The 22,065-nt window shown below is 38.5% G+C and overlaps 1 long non-coding RNA gene across 1 annotated transcript in view; it reads left to right on the forward strand.

Annotated features, from left to right (window-relative positions):
- The first annotated feature begins 6,925 nt into the window (after window positions 1–6,925).
- LOC136717283 (uncharacterized) overlaps window positions 6,926–22,065 on the forward strand; it is a 63,483-nt gene continuing 48,343 nt past the window's right edge. The window contains exon 1 of the long non-coding RNA XR_010805212.1: window positions 6,926–7,020. This is a non-coding gene — a long non-coding RNA (uncharacterized LOC136717283). The remainder of the gene's footprint in view (window positions 7,021–22,065) is intronic.

Here is a 22,065-nt window from a genome sequence, read left to right on the forward strand (position 1 = left end):
TGTTCATTTAGGTTACTTTGTTTTTGTTTAGTTTTTTTTCTGAAATGGTGGCAACATATCACCTTGGGCACTGACTGAATTCAAATAATTATTTAAACCAAAAAGTAATAATAACAAAGTGTGCACATAGACTTTTGCTTGCATATCGACCTTCTCTGCGTTCGAGATTCTGTCTTTCCACCGCCCTCGATCCGGGGTTTGTTTCCAATCTGCCAACTGCCAATGTGTTGGACCACTAGTTTTCAGAAGGCACAAAAAAACGATTCCTTGGGAAAACCTGTGAAACGATGACACATCTAACATTTCTCAGGACATGCTCTGTGTTTGTTTCTTGGACTTTCTGAACCATTTCAGGTTACTTTAGGACAGCAGTGATTTGGAAATAAATAACCACTACTTTACTTAATACGTTTTGTACAGGAAAAGAGTAGAGGTTACGGAACAAAGAATAATTCAAAAATGTTTTTAAACTTTTTAATGGAAAAGACTGTATTAAATGTCATTTTTTAAATATGACTATATGATAAGACACTGATGTGTTTTTCTTATTGTTTGTTTTTGTTTTGCTTGTTTCCTCTTTTGTTGTCCATTTGTTTGGGAGCAGTGTGCATTTGATACCCTGTTAACACTTGTTAATCTAGCATGACAGATTTTCACTGCAATTTGTCTACCATATGGTCTGTCCTAATGCCAGAAATACACAGGCCAAGCTCTTCAAATCCTGTCAGACTTGTTTTAGAGACAAAAATTATCCTGCCCCCCCAAAAAAGAAGAAGTGAAAAATAAAGAGAAAAGTAGCAACAGTGAGCAAGCACTATCGGGCCATCTGTATTGAGTCAAAGACAGTTATTCCATTGTTTCTCTATTTTTCGTGTGCCTTGTTTCCTAAAAGTAAACATGTTTTAATTTGTTTTAAATGAATGACAAAACACATTTATTGCCGTCATACAAAAGGCAGTGCTAGCCACATAAGCCAATCATTAATGGTTTTCAAAGCCTGTGCTGACAACCGTTGGATGCGCAGGGTGATTCATGTTGTGTTCCAGGTGATTTGGTAGAAATGGAGAGAGAGGGAAGGAGAGATTAGGTTCAGAGGCCTCCAAAAATGGGAAATGCGTACAATTGGACAAGTGCAAACAGGGTATGGACCTTCTTGGGGTGGGGGTGGGGGGTTAGTGAATGCTGCCTTGGATATTCCTATTTAAAGACTCTATTTTGCACCTTTCATGGGACCCGATGAAAGGATTAAAATTTAATGTAAAAACGATCAATCTATTTTCAAATGCTTTGTTCTCCTGCTAAAAAAGTGGCCAAACGTTCAGTACTACGTCTCGATAAAAACAAATTGTTAGACTGAAGACTTCTTAGGGTTTTTCTTCCACTTTCTATGCAATGGTGACTCAAATGACAGTTTTAGAGTGTCCCTATTCTGCTCTATTTGGTGCAAACTTATTTAAAGCCTTAGGATCTGATCTATAAAGTCAGTGCCAGGGGCAAAACGCACGCTCCACATCGTTCATTCAAAACCCTACCTCTTTTGGCTTGATGACTGAGGGGATTGTGACTGAATGAAAGTACAGCAATCAAGTGTAGCGTTAGATAGCATTTGCATGTTCTGTCAATTGTATGTTTGATTATGGCGATACCAGTTTTTGACCCAACCACATAAAGGCAGAGGCACCAGATGAAACTATAGGAGCTTTCCAATGTCATATTCACCCAACGGGGGCAGAAAGAATCCTGGCCAGTGCTGGGTTTTCATTACAATACAGTATATAGTTTGAGAAAAAGTTACAACACAATAACTAGTACTTGACATTCTTCACAGTTGATTTTAGTGGACAAGTCTTTTTTTTTTTTTTTTTTTTTTTGTCAACCGACAGTGCAGCCATTGAGGTATAGGCTACTGTAAAGCACGTTGAACAGAAAGAGATCTGCCTAAACTTTGTTTCCTGCAAATCTTGAACGCTGAGCCAGTTTTTGTAGCCAAATGCCTTTCAGTGGCTCAGGATTCTGAACATGCAGCCTGCTCCCATGTCTAAAAAAAGGACTATTTTGTAATTTATTGTTTATAATTTATTTTGTGTATATTTGCTCATTTCTGCTGTAGATTTCAATGTGTGCAATTTTTTCTTCTTTTTTACATGTTTGTATATGTATATATATTTGCAACTGTCCTGCATGTCAGTGCCAGAGTTGTGCCAGGGTTGCTTGTGGGTACAGTAGTCATTAAATTTAATATTTCTGTGTGAAATATGATCATTTTGGTTACTGAAACTGCTGCCACAAGGATGCAAGGATGTATATTTAGCAGGTTTTTTTGTTTATTTTAAATTTAAAGGAAGACAAAAACGTACACGAGACTAATATGAAAAAGAAAAAACAAATCTGAAAAACATGATAGATCTGCAGTTGGACACACATTTCTGATATAACACTTTGAATTCAGTAGTTAGACAGTTCTCCTTTGTTATCATGTGTATTTGTTTTGTAGGTCAATGAAAAAACAAATGTAGTGAATGTAATGTGAATTACTACTACCCCCTTGACTTGGCACAGTCCTGGGACTCGCTCACAGAATATAAAACCCATGTCTGACGAGCCCTGTGAGGTTAATTGGGTGGCAGGGGTTGGAGGAGCAAAGGATTTTGCTGGTATATATATATATATATATATATATATATATATATATATATATATATATATATATATATTATTCCTCATGAAGAAGAAGAAACTAAAATGCACGCATGTATATATTATTTATAATATATGTATCTGTGTATTTTCCCCTCTTCTTCACAAATGTAAATATACAGGTGAAGGATAACAGACTGCAATAGGTGTTGACTGAGATATCCACTGACATTATTCCTTCATTTCTATTTCTCTTCTCAATTCACATCACTTGGGTTGCTCACAATTGGGTTAAAGCCTTTTATTGTACGGTTGGGGTTGGGGTGGGGGTGGGGAGGGTTCAGAAGTGTGTCAAAAGAGGCTTTTTGTAATTACAATGCACTGGAAAGTAAGTTATATATGTATATTTTGTATGTGTCACCTATTTTCCTGGTGTTAGAGTATGGATTCTTTTTTATTTTTGTGCTGGAGTGGCACTGGACTTGTTTGTAATTGTAAGAGTTGGTTTCTGGCATCCAGTACAATTTGATCTGTAATGTAAGGTAAGACACCCATCGTGGTGCACAGTGTTACTTATTTGAGGGTATTCTCAGTTTGTGCAGCTTCTTTTATTTTGTTGGTTGGTTTCAAAACTACCATTGCTTTAGCCAGTTGGAGCTGACAATGGGAACATGTGTGTTGTGACTTCTTTGTAAACCATCAGTGTCTTGAATTTTCAAGTCCAATTCTTTTCATTTTTTCCAAGGAAGGTTAAACTTGCCTGCATTTAATGTTTTGTTTTTTAAATGCTTTTGCTTCCGAGTACTTTCTTGCAAAGATCTACTTTTGTAAAGTTTTTCCAACATGGCTTTTTTATATTACGTCCTATACGTGACTGTGCACAAGGGCTTTTTTAAAGCAATCGGGATGAACATTCCTCTGACAATTCTGGATTTAAAGTTTCTGAACATTCACAACTTCAACAACACACGTCAGGGGCCAGTGTTTTTTTTTTTTTTTTTTTTTTTCATGTGTTTGTTTGGTTTTTGGTTTTAAATTTGAAAAAGTAACAACAACTAAAAAAAACAATCCAACATGTTGATCTGGAATTCAAGTACTGTACGTTGACTTCAATTTCCTGGAAAATGCCTTTAATTAACTCTTTTGGTTTTAAAGTCGTCTTGAGGATCACACTCTCTCTGTATCCCATAAAATGAGACCCAGCGAAAATGTAGCATTTTTGTAAAACATTGACTGTGTGTCTTCGAGACTGTACTGTGCACTCGTTAATCTATACAAATACAGTGTGGAAGTAGGGACGATTTTTTTTAGTGCAATACCGCTGTACATAAGAGCTTGGCTCTTCAAACTGTTCTTTTTCTATTTGTTTTTATTTTATTTTGTTTGTTTTGTTTTTTTGTCCAATGGGTACAACATTTTTCAATAAAATTTATGAAAGAGAAAAGTGTGATATGGTGTGGTTTTCTTAAATGGCACAAATACAGATCTGGGGAAATTTGGCTTGTCAGTTTTCAGACGGTATCTTTATTATTTACAGATATGTGTGCTGTGCTGTAACATGCCCAGTCTAGCCCCGGTTTATATGAATTGACAGAAGAGTTACACGGTGAAAGGTGAATATTAATCTCATGTTCAGATACCCCCTGACCTCAGTTACTGCTTTCAGATTAACCCAATATGTGTTTAGAGGCAGACGTAGGGGAATTACTGGTCTTATAGCGATTTTGTCTTGTGGCAGCTAGGACAATTCCCCATTACTCAGGGAAACAAAACCCCATAAGATCTCTAATACAGAATGGCCCCAGGAGCACAGTGTAATGATTTAAGCTGTTCCCTTTCGATAAGCTAAATGTCTAAGTTATGAAGGGAACCCATTCAGATCAATCTCATTGTGTCGCTTGAGGTGTATCAGGAAAAGCTGAAAGACACAATGATAAGGTGAACGTAATGCTTTCCTGTGTAATGTTTTGGGTGTCATAGGATATCCAGCACTTCTTTATTTGCAACCTAAAGGACAAAAGATAAATAGCTGCCCACCTCAGGAAGAAAAGGGGAAAAAAGAAAAAGAGCCCAGTTTAATTGACTAGTTTCTGTATTTATCTTTTGAATGGAGGAGAGAGTCTGGATTTACGGGGGAAAAAATTATGAAAACATTCAGCACAAATGTGTAAAAGCAGGCTTAACTAATTTGTTTACTGATACATGTTAAACTACCATGCACCTTACAGGAAGACAAGATTGTGTACGCAAGTTCAGTTGCTTCAACAGCCATTGCAGTTGGCTTTGCCCTGTTCAGCAAAGCAGAGGAAAGGAAAACGATACGCTGCTTTCACATCTGACCTGCTAACTCCAGCGCACAGTTTTTTTTTTGTTGTTTTTTTTTTTTTTGGAGTGCATCCTTTGGAAACATTATGATTTGAAGTTAGCCAGCCGCTTGGCAGCCGTGGTGCCTGCCCGTTCCCCTCCTGCTGAGAGCTCATTAATTTACAGAGAACAATTGTCTGCAGTCTGAACTAATGATTTTGCAGAGCCCGAACTGGTGAGCTGAGCACGACGCACGCATGCACCAGAAATGACCCGCGCTCGGGGCCTGTGATTAGTCGTCTCCAGTGGTGCCTAATTGAAGCTTGGCACTGTCTTCTTTTTATGCCTTAATGGGACTTACATAAAACACTCGGCTAGCAGTTGACCAATATAGACAAGTTCTAAATGAAGTGTCAGATAATATTCACTTACACATAAACACATATATAGTACTGTATGTGTATAGGCTGCAAATTAGTTTTTTGTGCATTTCCTTACAAAGCACAGCAGTCACAAACCCATATGACTTCTTACTTTTATTCTTTACACTCAAATAGAGTCTTTACAACCGCAAGTTGGATATTTACTCATAAAAATTTAAATGATGACTTTCTGGCCCAACCTCGTGACCTTATCACAATGTTTCCCGAGTCATTAATCTACACTAATTCAATTTTAACCAAATATTAGGCCTCCACGGTTAGATGGATTTATTGGTTGATCAATTTGTTTCTTTATTCCACATTCTTCTATGACAGAAACATAGATCGATTAACCTTTTGTCTTCGAGGTATACTTTCGTTTTTTTCACCAACTGCACACCTGCAGATGATTTGCTACCTTATGTCGGCTGTGATCCCTCCTGTTCTACTTGAGGAGATGTCCCTGAGGCCCTGAAAAGTCTGGAGAGGAAGGTGTCAGAAATCAGTTTGAGAGAGCACACAGAAGGTATAAAGTGCCACAAAGAAACCCAAGACTACGATTCTGGGAATGGTAGCTATGTTAAGCATTTAGAAAGTACCCTCTGAAGAAGGTATTGGAGAGACACTATATTTCGACTTCAGAGAAAGCAGTAAAAACAACTTCTTTGCCTTTTAATAATGCTGGAGCAGAACTTCCTGTTTTTGTTTTCTTCCCTTGCATTCCTTTCACTTCTTCAAGATAAATAAATAAACACAATAAAGGAAAGCATAGAAAGTTTGGGACCTACGTTACAGTAGCGTTACCAGTTCAGGCTGCTTTTATCTGCTCATTTATTGCCTCTGAAAGAAGATGTTAATCTAGTCTGTTTTCTTTCTTCCACAGGGCCAAGTGTGCTGGGGCCGGAGCAGCTCTTGCTTTCAGTGCCTGCCTCAGCAGTTTTGTGGGCTGAGCCACAGGAGCCTCCAGCAGACAATGGTTCCTCTGTTTTCTTGATCACTCGCTGAAAGAGACACCCATTAGCGGGCCTGTCTATCTCTGAGGTCACGCCTAGGGGTCACTGACAAGTGCAGCTCTTGTTTACGTCTGTGAAGTCAATCAAAACAGCACGGCCCATGGTTAACCCGTGTGGGTCTGGACCTGAAAGAGTTGTGATTTAACAAAAAAACCTAAACCGACAGAGACAGACAGCATGCGGTCCACAGATCTGCTCAGTATCATTTCACACTAACATGGTTTATTATCAGTTGTTTTCTGGTGAGATTCCTGTCAACTGTGCTGCATTGCAAAACCCTAACCTGCTGTATTTGAAGGTGCCCTTAAATTAATCGTGAAGTCATGCTTTTTTCAGATACAATGGCTGAAAGAGTCAAAAAGGTTAACGGAGGGGGGCAACACCTGTGTGCTGCTCTCCTGCTGAGCTGTCAATCAATCAACATGTCAAGAAATCTTGTAAAGTGTGCAAACAAACCACATACGAAGGATAAGCCCTCCCCCACCACCATATTTCTCAATCCAATCCGTATGTTTTGTCCCTACAATGTTTTGTTCACTACAGAAGACTTATTCATGACCTACGTGTTTTTGTTGCTATAATGATGGTTCCAATGGGGGTGTCCTTCCTTTCCCAGCAGATGAAGATGTGGACCAACAAGCCAAGTGAGTCATTTCATTTTATGACCGTTTTGTTTTTCTACAGCTGGACAAATTACCAATATTTATTAATCATTTGGCTGATTTATTTTCCCATGCAAAACTTATATTCCACAAGGAACTGTAAACAGGTACTTAGTGCAAAGGTTACATATAGAGTGGTTTATCCCAAAAAATGAAGAAAAGACGAATTAAATGAGGAATATAGTTTACTGTGGCCTTGTTGAACCGAAAGTTAAACAAACATTCATGTGAGCTGTAGAAAAGTCATTTATTGCTAGTGATAGCAGTTTAGCAGTGTGATGAATTACTGTAATTTCAAGAGGTCAATCACTACATGTAAGCTTTTGAGTTAAGGTAAGTGTCTTCACTGAAATGTCAAAGGAACAGAAGTTAAGAGGCAAGGTTTGTATCTTCAGCATTTTGCATTTATTTCTATCATACTTGTTTGGTGTCTTAGTATATGTTTCGCTAGATTAGTTTCAATTTCAAATAGTTGTCAAGCTATGTTTTTTATATCAATGGTAAAGCAATATAGTGCAACACTAACTTAATACAGCTTTCAGATTTCAGTTTTGATTAGTGTTTTGCTGCAACACTAAGGTAGCATGTCAAACAACAAACTAGGCAGAAACATGAACTGGACAAAAGTACAAGACAGGGTCCATAGCAGGATATTAATCGAGAAAGGAATGTAATAGTTAAAAATTGCCCATGCTACAAGTTAACCTAATTACCTAATTGGTATTTCCCAACAGTATAAATCATCTGTAATTTAAACTGGTTCAAACATTTAAGAGTGCTGTGCAACAACATATCATTTAGGGTTGAATGAGAAAATATGAATGCAAAACTGCAGCCAAAACTGGCATTGTATTGACACTATTGGTATCCCTGCCAATTTTACATGCAGCTTTTTTACAAATGCGTCCCTCAGTTACACCATGCCTGTAAAATCATTTTTGAGGAAACAAAAGCCAAACTCAACATTATACCTCTGAATACATCCAGTTCTTCAGCATACTTCCCATTGGTTACATGTGCCAAGCGGGGACTGCCTTAATTATCACCTGTGTGCGGTAATCTGTGTTAAAAAGCACTTGGATCTGTGTTATAAAAGTACAGTTTAACACATGATTCAGGCAGAGCAGTTAACAAATATAAAAAGTTAATCTCCTGGCCAAGAAAACAAAAGAACTGATGTTTGCACAACTACAAGCTTTTCAAATTCGACATTATGAATAGGCTCTTGAACAGGCATCTGATATAAGGCTCCTGTCTGACTGCTTTAATTAATACTTTCCCCCACATCAAATACAAGAGGAAATCTTCGAGGGCAATAAAACTTAAATATGTTTGCAAGACGGATTGTCGAAGGGTGGTAGACGTGCCCAAAGGCTTGGAGCTAGGAGAGGCAGTGTATAATTTAATTGTTGTTTGTATACATGTCAGTCTCTTCTCTGGAGGTATAATCCCTTAGAAGATCTGCATTTATCCTTAAAGAGCGCACTTTTAGATGGTTTATAATAATGACACTAGATGGTTGAGAGCCTTTTGAGTGTGTTTTATGTCAAACACATTGTTAAAGTTTCTTACACACTATTTAGCTATAGCACGACCTCCTCTGTGATTCTGTGGGACACTGAATATACAGCTACCTCATTTCATGATGAAATCTTCCACCATGCTCATGTACTGTATCGGATATACTCAGTTGTAAATCTGCAAGCTTTAACTGTGCTCAAAGAACCTACTGTATAATTAAAACAAAGACGACGAACTCAGACAAACGTCAAAGGTTATAGCACAGGCACAATATGACATTTAACTAATTTGTACCTTTGCAACAGTGCATAAATAGTTGTTACATGGCTCAAAATGAAAGTATCCTTTCCAGAAAGTCTTGTCTTAATACTGGAAACAGGAAAGAAACTAATAAAACAAGGGACTTTTGCCTGAAAAGACAATCAAAACACCTTGACTAAAATGTTCATGTGAAGCAGAGCAGCTGACTCAATAGTGCCCACATCAAACAAACAAACACACAAAGAATAGGCCAAAATAATAGAAATAAAGTCATTGATAGTAATACCAAGGGAAACGAAGCAGTAGAGTTTTAAAAAGGAAGCACTGTAATGGCTTTCTAGACCATTTGCTGAGGTGTCTTTTTTTGTCCAGCAGGCATAAATAAAAGTTAATGAACTGAATGAAATGTAATTTTTGAAGCAAAGCATAAACTCAATGGCCTATCTCTGTAGTTGCCTTTGGGTGCAATGTTCAGTCAGATGATTGAAGCACGTTAACAAAAACAGTCTGTGGTTTCTGAGGTGCATGCGAAACTATACAGTGCTGGCATGCAATTAAACATGCTCTGTGCAGGCATTTCATGGAAAATTAAGCTTTAACATTACACCTGTGTTTGGTATGGGTACAGAAGGATGACTGATTGAATTATCACAGTATACATAGCAGCCTTTTGCGCGTATGTGTATTTGTTTTGCCTTATGAAAGCAGATTATCTCAGAATGACCCTTTGTGTTTTAGATCGAAAGCTGTTCTAATGGCTGCATTGAGATTTTAGGAAGCTGTAATCCTTCTGTAACGTAAAATGTAAATTTATTAACAAACAAACAAATAAAACACACAGACCCTTTAATTTAAAGGCAAATGTGAACACACAAGCAATTAACACAGCTCCATGGAGAGGGTATTGTCTTGTTGCAGTTCTCCACTGGAGGGCAAGATGAGGGATTGCATTGCATTCTCATAAAACACCAAGCTCAAAGAGTTGTGCAGCCTGACAGGAGCTGAACACATTTCAGAAATCTAGCTAGTCACAAGTTAACTCTTAGAAGGGTTAGTTCAAGCAAATGATCTTGGAGAAAAGCAACTCCAGAGTGACATTTACCTGCACGGAAGAGGAATTTGGAAAAAAGGAAAAAATAAAACAAATAAAATAGAGAATGCCCACCCCCCTCATGCCCCGTGCCCTTTTAGTAAACATCTGGCAGCAGATGGGCTTTCAGTCTACACAGGGAATCAACAGCTAAGCAAATACGGCCACATGCCGAGTGAAAAGCAAGAGGCTCGACTTAGTTATGGATGGAAATGAGACATACATGGGAGCAGTGTCTATAGGCGATGTGCTCAGAGTCTGCCAGAGCTGACCTCAGACAACAGAGTCTCCATGGCAGCACAGCTTCCCAGAAAAGGCATCAAGGTCACCGGCCCACAGGTTAGGGACACCATTGCAGAAGTGTGTAGAAGAAAGTGGAGGAGGAGCAAACAACACAGGCACAACATTAAGGTTATTGTTGAAAGTCAAATGGTTACAATACTGCCTGTGCCTAATTTGAGGGTACCCCCCTCCCCCATGCTACTTAAAGTATTATTTTCATATATTTTTTTAAAAACCCCTACTCACCAATACAACCATAAGACACAGAAAACAATCTTCCATTTTGTTTTGAGTCATGGAAGCAAAGGAAAACATATAGCCCCTTCTAAGCGATCAGAATAACAATAAGGGTCATTTTTAGCTTGCGCATGTCCGCTCTAAGCACTTCCGTATTATATCACTTGACATTGTCACATGACATTTTTGACTAATGACTGCCGCCGAAAATATAGCACAACGCGCGTCTCGCGTTCTCAGATTGATCAAACAACATGAAAAAAGATGAGACTGGCAAAAGTCAACCCAAACAGCGAAAGTTTTTTCGTGTTAGGCAAATTCGATGGCTACCCTGTCAACCTGCACAACACCGTGGATTGGGAGAGTTGAGTCTCGGTGCCTGAGTTTCACACCTCATTTCAAGGTAGTGATCGTGATGAGACCGGACAACAGCATCAACAGACTCGGTCACAGCTGCAAGTGTCTGACCGCTGTAAAATTGGCAGATTTCTTATTTTGAATTCAAAAGGCCTATCAGGCATTCCTTGACGATGTTGCTACAAGCTTATTCATTCTTGTTGGTCTCCACGAGAATTGTATGAAACAAGCATGTCATTTTCAGTTTAGCTGGTTAAAAATCATACAGCTGGGTTTGTGTTTTCCTTCTGTTCGTCAACAGCCTTTTGAATGAATTAGAGATTCAGTGCACATGTGAGAATGGTTTCAAGATCCAGTACCTCATTCCAAAGTATGCGGCTGTTATTATTATTATTATTATATGCATATTATTTGTGTTATTATAGTTATCATCAACATCATCATGACAACGATAATACTAATACAGTTATGATATTTTTGTTATTTTTATTAATACAGTGGTAATTATCATGATATTTCATAATCAAATGATTGACAATGTCCTCTGTAAATTAGTATAACATGAATGTCTGTAAAACTGTACCAGTATTTACTTTTTTATTTATATTTTCCGAATGGACTTTGCCCCCCAAAACACCAAAAACTGCGCCACTGTTAACAATGCATGCCCTGCAACACTAGATACATGGTAAACAGCAATAAAAACGCCCAGATCCACACATTATTGCTAATCAGCAATTTACTGAGGCGAGGAGATGTTTGTGTGTACATTTGGTGTGTGTGTGTGTGTGTGTGTGGGGGGGGGGTGGGGGTGGATGTTACAGTAGACAGCTGTAAAGCATGAGACTTTAGGTTACATTTTATTGCCATGCTCTTTGAAGTTTGGCCATCCAACCTATATGTGACTCAATTATTATATTGCATGACTCTATAATTTGTTACAATGGGCAAGAGTCCAACTCTCTGCTTGGCAATCCAAAGTAAACTTTTCTAACCACATTTGCTTGGTTTGTGTATGATGCAGGGCTTATAATGTAACTGCTCAAAAAATAAATAAAGGCAGCAACAACAACAGAATAAAAAAACATTTGAACCACAGTTTTCTATCATTTCTGTACGTGTTGTTTGTTGAATACAGGATTGATTATTCAGTCTTTTTGCCTACCAATGGTTACCTGGCATATCTTGTCTTGCTTACGGCACCATACCAAGGATAGAAAGAAGACTCCTATTGCGTAGCTGCTCAATATGCTTTGTTGAGTGAATGAGCTGGAAGCAGGACCATACATTCTACTGATCTGGAGAAGCACAAAAGAAAATATTAAAATATTAGTTTGTCCAATTTCACGTCTATGCAAGCTTATACAAAATGAGAAATATCCAGAATACCTAAAACTGCTGGACAATTTCCATCCCTGATTCAATACCAGTGTCTGTAGATTTTTGTAATGCCACTGGATGTGTATTTCGCTGTTTGTTTACTATGAGAAATTTTGAGTCCTGAGTTGAGTTGTTTTTACTAGGTTACACTTCCAGATAGACAGCTGCACAAGGCCCTGAAGTTCTGTACTGTGGTCAAGAGGAGGGATCTGAAACCCAGACCTCAGACAAACCACTCAACCCCTCGAACAGTGCTCTGTTGTCGCTAAACAAGCCCGTTTTTGTATTTCCTAAAGAGTATTGTAATTTTCTGCTCACAATACTAAAGTAAATGTACAAATATCCTCTCAAACCTCACCAATCATTTAATGCAAGTTCCTGGGTTTGTCACAGCTTAAGTTAATTTCCAAAGTGTCTTTTGCTGCTCTGAAAATAATTTACAAATTTCAAAGACACACATCAGGATACAAACATGAATTTGGTAATGTATCAGAAATGTTCTTATAGATTATTATATGCGTTGTGTCTACACTGTTCCAAACAGCATGACAACAAGCACAATACAATCCAGCAGATGTTGATAACTCTTCATAGGAAATATGAAAATATTAATCTCCCTGACACTGAATTGAATATACATAAATGCTACCTAGGTAAATATACAGGTTAGTCTTCCTAGACCCTTGTTAAGCATTTAATTTGAATGCATTTTCCAGTCCGTCTCTAAATACATCAGTACACCTTCTGTTCATACTAACTAATTAGTGTCTCATGTTAGTTTAGCTAGAAACAATGTATCCAGCAATTGACTAAATGTCACAGTCTAGTGAGCAGACACACAATTTAAATAGGCAGGAATTAACACAGCAGTTGGATATTTAAAAAAAATAAGAATTCACCCCATTTTGACAAAAGCAGGAGATGTTGTCCACTCTGAGTGTGAGTGTGCCAACTCAAATATTAAAGGAATCTTCAGCAAGAAGATCAGTTCAATTAATATGGCTTTGAGATATGCCAGCACACGTGTGGGAGCACCTAGTACGTTGTTTTTTTCATAGGGAAAACAACCTCAGAACCTGAAGCAAATTTTGCTTTCGTGTGGAAAAACATCAGGCTTTCATTCAAAGCCCTGTTGACTCTGTGCCCAGGAGAGTACAAAGAAAAAATGCTGCAGGAAAAAAGTTGACTAACAGGAGAACACTACATTTGTGCAAATGTATCACATGTAGTGAAATAAAAAGAAATTGGGCGATACAAAGAGGATGTATGGGGGGAGTGGCTAAAACAATAAAAGATCCAACTTGACTAGCAGTCTTGCAGGCTAAAATGTAGGCAGATCTACAGAAAACTGCAGTGAACAACTTGGAACAAAGCCAGATTCATAAAATAAAAACACTCTCCTGTTTTCTTCTGCCAATGCAGTGAAAGACTGAGGAGCTCACTCAGTGAAAACTCAGGGAAGGGTAATGCACGACAGAGCCTGGGGTGTTGACAATTACAGGTTTGATAGAAATGTGGGGAAAGTGTTATATTCAGCAAGTTCAGGGATCTTTTCAAGCTTGGATTTCACAACAGAAAACTCCAGTCCCAGTCTTTCCCTCGCTCTCTCTCTTTTCGTCTCTCTCTCTCTCTCTCTCTCTCTCTCTCTCTCTCTCTCGCCTCGGCTGCTCCTCTAGCTGCTGAGTGACAGTGCTGATTTATTCCAGCCCTGGATGGCTGCCAGTTCATCACAAACAATGGCACGAGCTGCGGGGCTCATGGAGCCAAGTTTCGATGGCAATAAACAAAGTAGTAGACTTTACACACTCTTAACCCCTGAGATGCCACTGCTGATGGCGCAATCATCGCTCTACTCAGCAGGGCTGTGCTTTGTTTTGTTCCTGTTTCTTCTTCTTCTTCTTCTTCTTCTTCTTCTTCTTCTTCTTCTTCTTCTTCTTCTTCTTCTTCTTCTTCTTCTATTACTACTACTACCTCTTCTCTGGGCCTCCAGTGCTTATCTGGACTTGTCACCGGTCAGGATTTGGACTTTCATGGCTCCAAGTTTTTAATAAAAGTGATACCTTAATTATCCTCAACCCTACAGCCTGAAAACCTGATACTTCTTTGTGTTGCCTGAACCATTCAGAAAGTTTAAAATAATACAGTGTTCTTCATAATAAGCACACTGTTCATTGTAATGTAATTTTAGTCAGTTTAACTAGTAACACTTTTTACTACACAGCGTTTCTCTAGACCATTACTTTTGATGGTTTATTATTTAATTTCTCTTAACCCTCACTAAAGCATTTTGGTGACTTTACAACCAAATATACTTTCATAATGTATGCATATTATTGAAGAAATCAACAGAAGAGTAAAAATGAGATGGAGTGCATTTGGAATGAACAGCATGCTGTTGAAAGGAAATGTATCCACTTGCCTGAAGAGAAAAATATTTGATCATTACCAGTGCTCACTTATGGCTGTGATACCTGGTCACTTTATAGAGAAACTGAGTACATGGAAAGATGTATTCTTGGAAGAACAAGAAGAGATAGAAAAATAAATGAATGGATCTGAGAACATACCAAAATATGTGGCATCACTGAAAGAGTGAAAATGTTAAAATGGCAATGGGCTGGACACACTGCAAGAAGAACAGATCAAAGATGGACAAAGGAAGCTATTGAATGGATCCCAAGAGATGAAAAAACACCTAGAAGACAAGCACGAAGAAGATGAAATCATGCACTTTGCAGTCGTGACATGGAAAAGAGAAGCAGTGGATCGAAGCAAGTGGGAACATCTTAGGGACGCCTTCATCCAGCAGTGCATCGATATAGGCTGATGGTGATGATATGTATATGTTTTGTTTAATATAAAATTACATATATTGGGAAATGAAGGGACTTAGACTGAGAGCAAAGAACGAATTGCAGAAATTCACTTGATTTGAGAAAAAATACTTTTAATTATATCTCAGACGATTTGATAGCTTGACAAAGTAATTTAAAGAAGTTCTTCAGGGTGCAGTTATTGTTATTGGAATCATCCACATCAACTGTGTGTTTGCAGATTGAAACAAGCACCTGGGTCTTTTTTTTAAGATCACTCCTCCAGTCAATGTACCTTTCAGGGTTTCAAAGCACTCACAACTCTCTTAATTACCCCATGGACTCAAGAACCTTTGCTCCTATAAATGAAAATATGGAGACATCTGTTTCTGTAATCCACTGAGTCTCGACCTTATTGGGTCAGATTTAACTTTGCAGGATTAGCCTGTATTTTTAACCTCTTGTGACCAGTGTATTGCAGAAAGACAAAATTTACTTTAAGTTACACATACAAAAACATACAAGCTTTATTATACTTTTTGACCATGTTATAGATTTACAGTCAAACAAAATGTACAATATGGCTAATAAGCATTTACAATGTGTATGTGTGTGTTTGTGACTATGAATATTTTGGCCAACTTGCAAATTGTGCATGTTTGGATCTGTACATCTACAGGCTAGCCCTTGATTAAAAATTTTTTCAAAAAGCAATCAGAAGCTTATTCAGCCCACCGAGTTACTGTCTGCCTGAATCACGGTCATGTGTTGCACAAAGCAATAAGTTAAATATTAATTTATTTGATACATTAAGCGTATAAATCAGGAATTATCTGGTTTGGAAATCTTTCAAACCCCATGAGAGCCAAGCGAGGACGTGTGCCAATAGTAAATTTGGTTAAACTGTGGGTCAGCCTCCTCCCGGGAGGAGTTTGCAGGGCGTTCTGGTGCACAAGTGAGAAATGAAATACTTAATAAAATGGAGGAAAAAAGAAAAAGCTACCACTGTTCCGTGGAATAGCACGAATCTGTTTGATCAGTTGCTTCATTATATTTGTTTAATTACTGAGGGATCAGAATACATTCCTTCAAAGAAATCTTCAAAAAACTGAAAGTGATGCAGGTCATCCTTGCATTACATGTCTGTTTTTTTTTTGTTTTGTTATGACATGGAAAGCTCATGGATGGGAGACCAACAGAATGTCAGGGAGATTTTGTTCCCTTGCTTCTCAGAAAACAAAGTGCCAGTCAGTGGCACACTAATGTTTAGGCGTTGATGTTTACATATGGTAATTTAACAAGACTAATTGTAACAGATTAACTGGATTGCAGGGGGTGTGCTTTTGGCATGAATTTAACCTAATCCAATCATACACTCTAACCATTACCATCATCATCACAGTTAATGCCTTGTGCATTGCAATGTAGATGTAAAAATACACCACAGTAGGCTCAACTTTCTTGAAACAAGTATATGAATATTTATGGCTGAGAAAATAAGGTGATGGTTCTGGTTCTTTGTCCCTCATAGTCTCCTACCTCCCAGACACACTCCTTGTCCTCCCTTGCCCTTGTTTTTCAACCAGACAACAGACTGTTAGTGCAAGGAACAATCTAAGAAGACAGGCAGTTAGAGAAGACACTTGAAAATATAGTGTAAAAGCATGTACACAAAATACAAGGCTGTGAATGTACTTTCACACTCTGTTTCTGTGGACTATCACAAGTTAAAACCTCAGCTTTAGAATCTGTGATGGCTGGTGGTGGGTGAATAATCATTCTTACATTGTAACAAATTGTGTGCAAATTGCATCGTGCTTGGTGGAATTAATAGGAAGTGCGTCTCTGAGAAGCGTTCACATCTGAAATCTGATCTGGGGGCTGTGGGCAACGTGAACTTTGTCACCTCTGTTGTGTGCCTTATCTCTCAGACTCATTTTTCTTTGATGTGAATTTCTAATGAACTGCTTATTAAAGGTGAGGAACAAGGGGAATTAGTTACTGTCACTTACATTGCCCACAAATCTACTTGTTATTTAACATCAGCTTAAGAACCCTACATATTCCCATGGAAGACGTTGAAACCTTTTCAGACAATGCAGTATCCAGATATGTTAGGCCTTCTGACTAAAATATTGTATCATTTATGATCAATATATTTTCCAAGATTTTCCTTTAAACATCTGTGTTTATTTAGTTTAAGTTTTTAACTGCTTCTTTTTGCCCAAGAAGTATATTGCATTTACAACATCAAATTGAATTGCTGTAACTTAAAAAAATATCAACAAGCTTGTGTTTTGTATCAAGGACTTCCATTAATTGTTGATGGCTATGTGACAATGGTGATCTATGGTGACTCCACACACAGAAGAGTGCCTGTGAAATCCCATGACCAGCCCCAGAATACTCTGCTGATCAGACAGATGTTTCTATTTATTGTTTTTTGCAAATCAGACGAAGAATCCGGCTTTATTGCAAGTCTGTCATAAGTGGTTTTGTTTTGAAATCTCTGTCACAAGAGTGTTTGTGTTGCTTCTTTAATTATACTTTGTATAGCTGCTTTCTGGTTGTAAACACAGGGGAAAACATGACTCACCTTAATGGTAAAAATCTTTATGATCTCCTTACTACTGATAAAAAATTTGCATAACATTAAGAAACTCTGACTGGAAACTACCTCCACATTGTAATTAAACTGCAGTACAGATGGTAGAGGGAAACACCGCAGATTGTACAGTAGCTTTTGCCAGTTACTCACAATGCCCTGATCATAGGTTTGTTTGCAGATTTCAGTCCATATCTGATAATCCTCCTCATGCTAAGTCGCTGCTGTTTCAAGTAAATAACTCTTACCTTATACTTAACATTTTGCTTGAGTCCACAGCTTTATTTGTGGGAGCATTGTTGTTATTTCCTCTCTCTCCCTGTCCAGCTCTTGCATGTAGGGATTGGGTTTCCAGCTCCTAATGAGTTATTAATACACAGGGTTGAAGAGATTAGAAGTCATATATTAACCTATTCCTTGACCTGAGAATGAAATGCACTGATACTGCTAATGAACACGTTCCAAAAAAAAAAAAGTTATAGAGTTTAAAATATATCTGCTGGATAGTTAATCTTGACCAAGACGAAGAAAATCTGTGTCTGGGGAAAATCACATTAAATCACATCAAAACTGTTGGTTGGTCTGGAGAATAAACAGGTCCAGATGGCATTTTTACAGGCCTTCCTTGTATAAGATTTACGTTTGATGATGTTTTGAGCTCCAAACAGGTATGTCATTTTCAGACATTGTGGTGAGATCCCTCAGAAAGCTGGAAGCTCTGAGCTTTATCAGACCTACAACTAGTAAAGAACACCGCCTTGTTAATCAAGTACTTCTGGGCTGCTTATATGCTATCTTATGTCTCCTGTTCCCATCCTATTCACCGGTATACATTTCTCTCACGTTTACAAGTCAGACTGTAGTTTTCTAATTTAAATGTCCTTATTGGGGCAACAACTTTCTGTCATAGAAGGCTACCATACTATATATGACTAAATACAAATTATGCTTGTATGCATCTTTACCCATTGTAAGACGTACACCACTCTTCCAGAACGATTCAGTTCAATTTCTTCACTTAAACATTTTAAACTTACCAAATAATGTCTTTAACTGTAATGTGTGGCTCAATTGAATTTTTCTGAGTGATGATGTAACCCCTTTTAATATTTCATATACAGACGGGTGACAAATTAAAGGGAAGAACCAACATAAAGTGTCTCAGTAAGGTGTTGGGCCACCAAGAGCCGCCAGAACAGCTTTAATGCTCTTGGCACAGATTCTACGAGTCTCTGGACTCTACTGGAGGGATGAACACCATTCTTCCAAAAGATATTCCCTCATTTGGTGTTTTGATGATGGTGGTGGAGAGCACTGTCTAACACGTCTGTCCAAAATCTCCCATAGGTGTTCAATTGGGTTGAGATCTGGATGATTCACATCCTTTTCATACTCATCAAACCATTCAGTGCCCCCTCGTGCCCTGTGGATGGGGGCATTGTCATCCTGGAAGAGACCACTCCCATCTGGATAGAAATGTTTCGCAATAGGATAAAGGTGATCACTTAGAATAACTTTGTAATGATGTGCAGTGACCCTTCCCTCTAAGGGGACAAGTGGACCCAAACCATGCCAGGAAAATGCCCCCAATAGCATAACAGAGCCTCCGGACCTCCTCACTGTAGGGGTCAGGCAGTCAGGCCTGTACCGATCTCTTGGTGTCACCACACATGCACTCACCCACGTAGAGAATATGGTGAAGGATGACTCATCTGACCATATCACTTTTTTCCACATCTCTGAAGACCAGTGCCTATGGTGTCCCAATAATGACCCCTCTTTCAAAGTCACTTAGATCCTTTCCTCTTGCCATCTTTTATACATGCCACAGAGCAGGATAGGATGTTAATTGCTTAATTGTATCATGCAGTACACCTCTTTGGAGGCATCTGCATTAATTATGTTCATCCACTCATTTATTCAGGGTTTTCCTTTAATTTGTCACCCATCTGTATGTTGAACATTGTAGGTTAGTTGAAAAAAAAAAAAAACTTGAAAAAGCATCTGCTAACTAACTTGTCCTGGGATGACTTCTACACTGAAATGATGGAAAAGAAAGAAATGGAAACAAATAAAGAGTTGGCTGTAATGGAAATGGTAATAAAACATGAAACAACTGAAATAACACTGTTCCTCATTTCAGTTCATTGAAGGGCAGGATGGCACAGTTGGATGAATGCTATTGTTTGAACATGGCATGTGAACAGTCCATCATTCAAAGCTCAAGAAAGTATTGACCATTGATCTACATTTGTCTGACTCTCCTTGACTCCTCCCTGTGGTTCACACTGAAAGTGCAGTGCTTCCGTAAACCTCTTCTCAATTGTGTTTTTTAAGTCCTTTGCCAGAGTCTTCAGAACGTGGTCGTGGAGTAAAACAGATGGTGAAGTTCACAAACTCTTCTTTGGTTTTTATATAAAAAGGAGCAGAAACTGAAAGAGGAAACTGCTTTATGAGCTTCTTTTACAAAGTTGTCCAAATGAGTGGGGGCTAATAATGATTCTATATGAACTGTATGTATATCTGTGAGTACTGAAACTGCAGGAGTGCACTTAGAAAAATGTGCAAATAATGTGCCTTGATACATCTGCCTATCATTATCAAAAGATGGCCTGCAGTATAAATATAAACACATTAAACTGAATCACTGTGCAGCACGCTTGTAGGCCTGGTTTACCAATGTTGCCGAGTCATGATCTAACACTCACAACCTCATCTTTTTCCACCCAGAGTTTTAACGGATCAAACCAAAGAAAAACGACATGCTCACTGAGTATCACAAGCAAATTAGCTCCATACATTTGAAATTGTAGAAACCAAAGTCAATTTTTGATCAAATTTGTTGTGTAATCACTGTTTTGAAGAAGTCGAGAAGGGGGGGCGGTGAATGTTTATACTTCATGGTTAGTTTTGGCACACAGACCTAAACCGAGTTTGTAAATGTTTATGACAGTGGATTCTCATCAAATACATATGCTATGCTCCTTTAGGCAAGAGTTAGAAAGCAGAACCTTTTAGCTGAAAATCTGAGTTTTACAGGCCTGGTGATGTAACAGATGGTCTACATAGAAATATCGCCCAACGTGCTGAGTGCTTGAAAGGCAAAGCCCTACTGCCTAGATGACTGATAGCAGCTTTTGTAAACACAGACCTGTATCTTTATTATAGGGCTCCAGAGCAGGTTATGAAAGCACATGTTCCTATGATAATTTGGTGAGCTGAACTGACAAACCCAAGTCAACTTCACTATCCTATGCACTCTGCCGAGTCTCCCCATTAAAAATCAAACAAAGACCCACAAGTTCGTTCCATCTGAGAAAATACTAGACATATAGGAATAAAATAAACTGCTCTTTCAAAAACTCCAGACAATAGCCCTTATACTGGATTTATTGGCACTAGGAGTCTGATTAATAGAGTGTGACTGACTTTGGCTGTCCGCCATGGCACCAGTTCAAGATTAAAGAGAAAGGAACAGGGTGATATTGCGTGTTCGTACATTGTCCTAATGAACTCCTAATATCTTTAACTAACATGACCTCTGGTTGCATCTCTCTTGGTCTAAAACAAGATGGGGAAAAGGTTTAGGGTTTTTTCGCATACGTGTCCTCATTTGTAATAGAGTTTCCAAGGGCAGTTTTTGTTTGTTGTTATTTTGTGTTTTTGACCTAATAGCAAGAGCAGTGAAAACGGCATGGGCGATGTAGGTCACTTGTGACTTATTTATATAGCGAGTCTGTGTGCTGGCAGTGTCCCTTAGAACAATGCATTCTGTATGATGTGTATGGAGAAATGTATGCAAGGGAATACATTCACGTGCAGCAGACAAATCGTGAACTCGGAGAACATTAGCGGTGATAACAGAACGCTGGCATTTAAACTTGGTGCTGTGTGCTGGGGTTGTACTTACATTACAGTAGCGTGACACTTCACTTTGCTGAGCCAAATCTGCAAACAGATTAGCACATATGGTGTTCGAAAGATCAAACACGCCTGCAACTTCGCTCCTGGTTTGAGACTCCCAGCCTGCTCTCCGACTATTGCTTTCCAAACTAAGGTCATTATTATGGTTCAACCCACAGGGTTATGGGACCAAAATAACATGTTGTAGATCTTCAAGCATGCAATCATAGTCTCTTCTTTTTTGCAGAGGTTAAGAAGGCTGTTCCCAGACAGGGCTTATATAGGAAACCTTGTCAGGAAATGCGGGTATGGTAAATACGTGATTTACAATGGGCTTCAGTGAATGGCAATCAAGACAATCTAATTTAATCTCAATGATAATCTGTCAGCTCAGAGTACATAAAAGGCCCAAGGGTATCAAAGGCAGTATGCATATTGCCTGAATGTTCTGCACACAAATAAGGCAACTGTCCTCAGTTCTGTAGCTTTACTTCTTTTGAAGACAGGGGACAACACTGCCACTTCTAGGCTGAAGAGTAGCTCTGCATTAATGTCCAGATGATGAAGAATCCACTACT

Source organism: Amia ocellicauda, chromosome 21 (genome assembly GCF_036373705.1).
Source record: "Amia ocellicauda isolate fAmiCal2 chromosome 21, fAmiCal2.hap1, whole genome shotgun sequence".
Classification (NCBI taxonomy): Eukaryota; Metazoa; Chordata; class Actinopteri; order Amiiformes; family Amiidae; genus Amia; species Amia ocellicauda.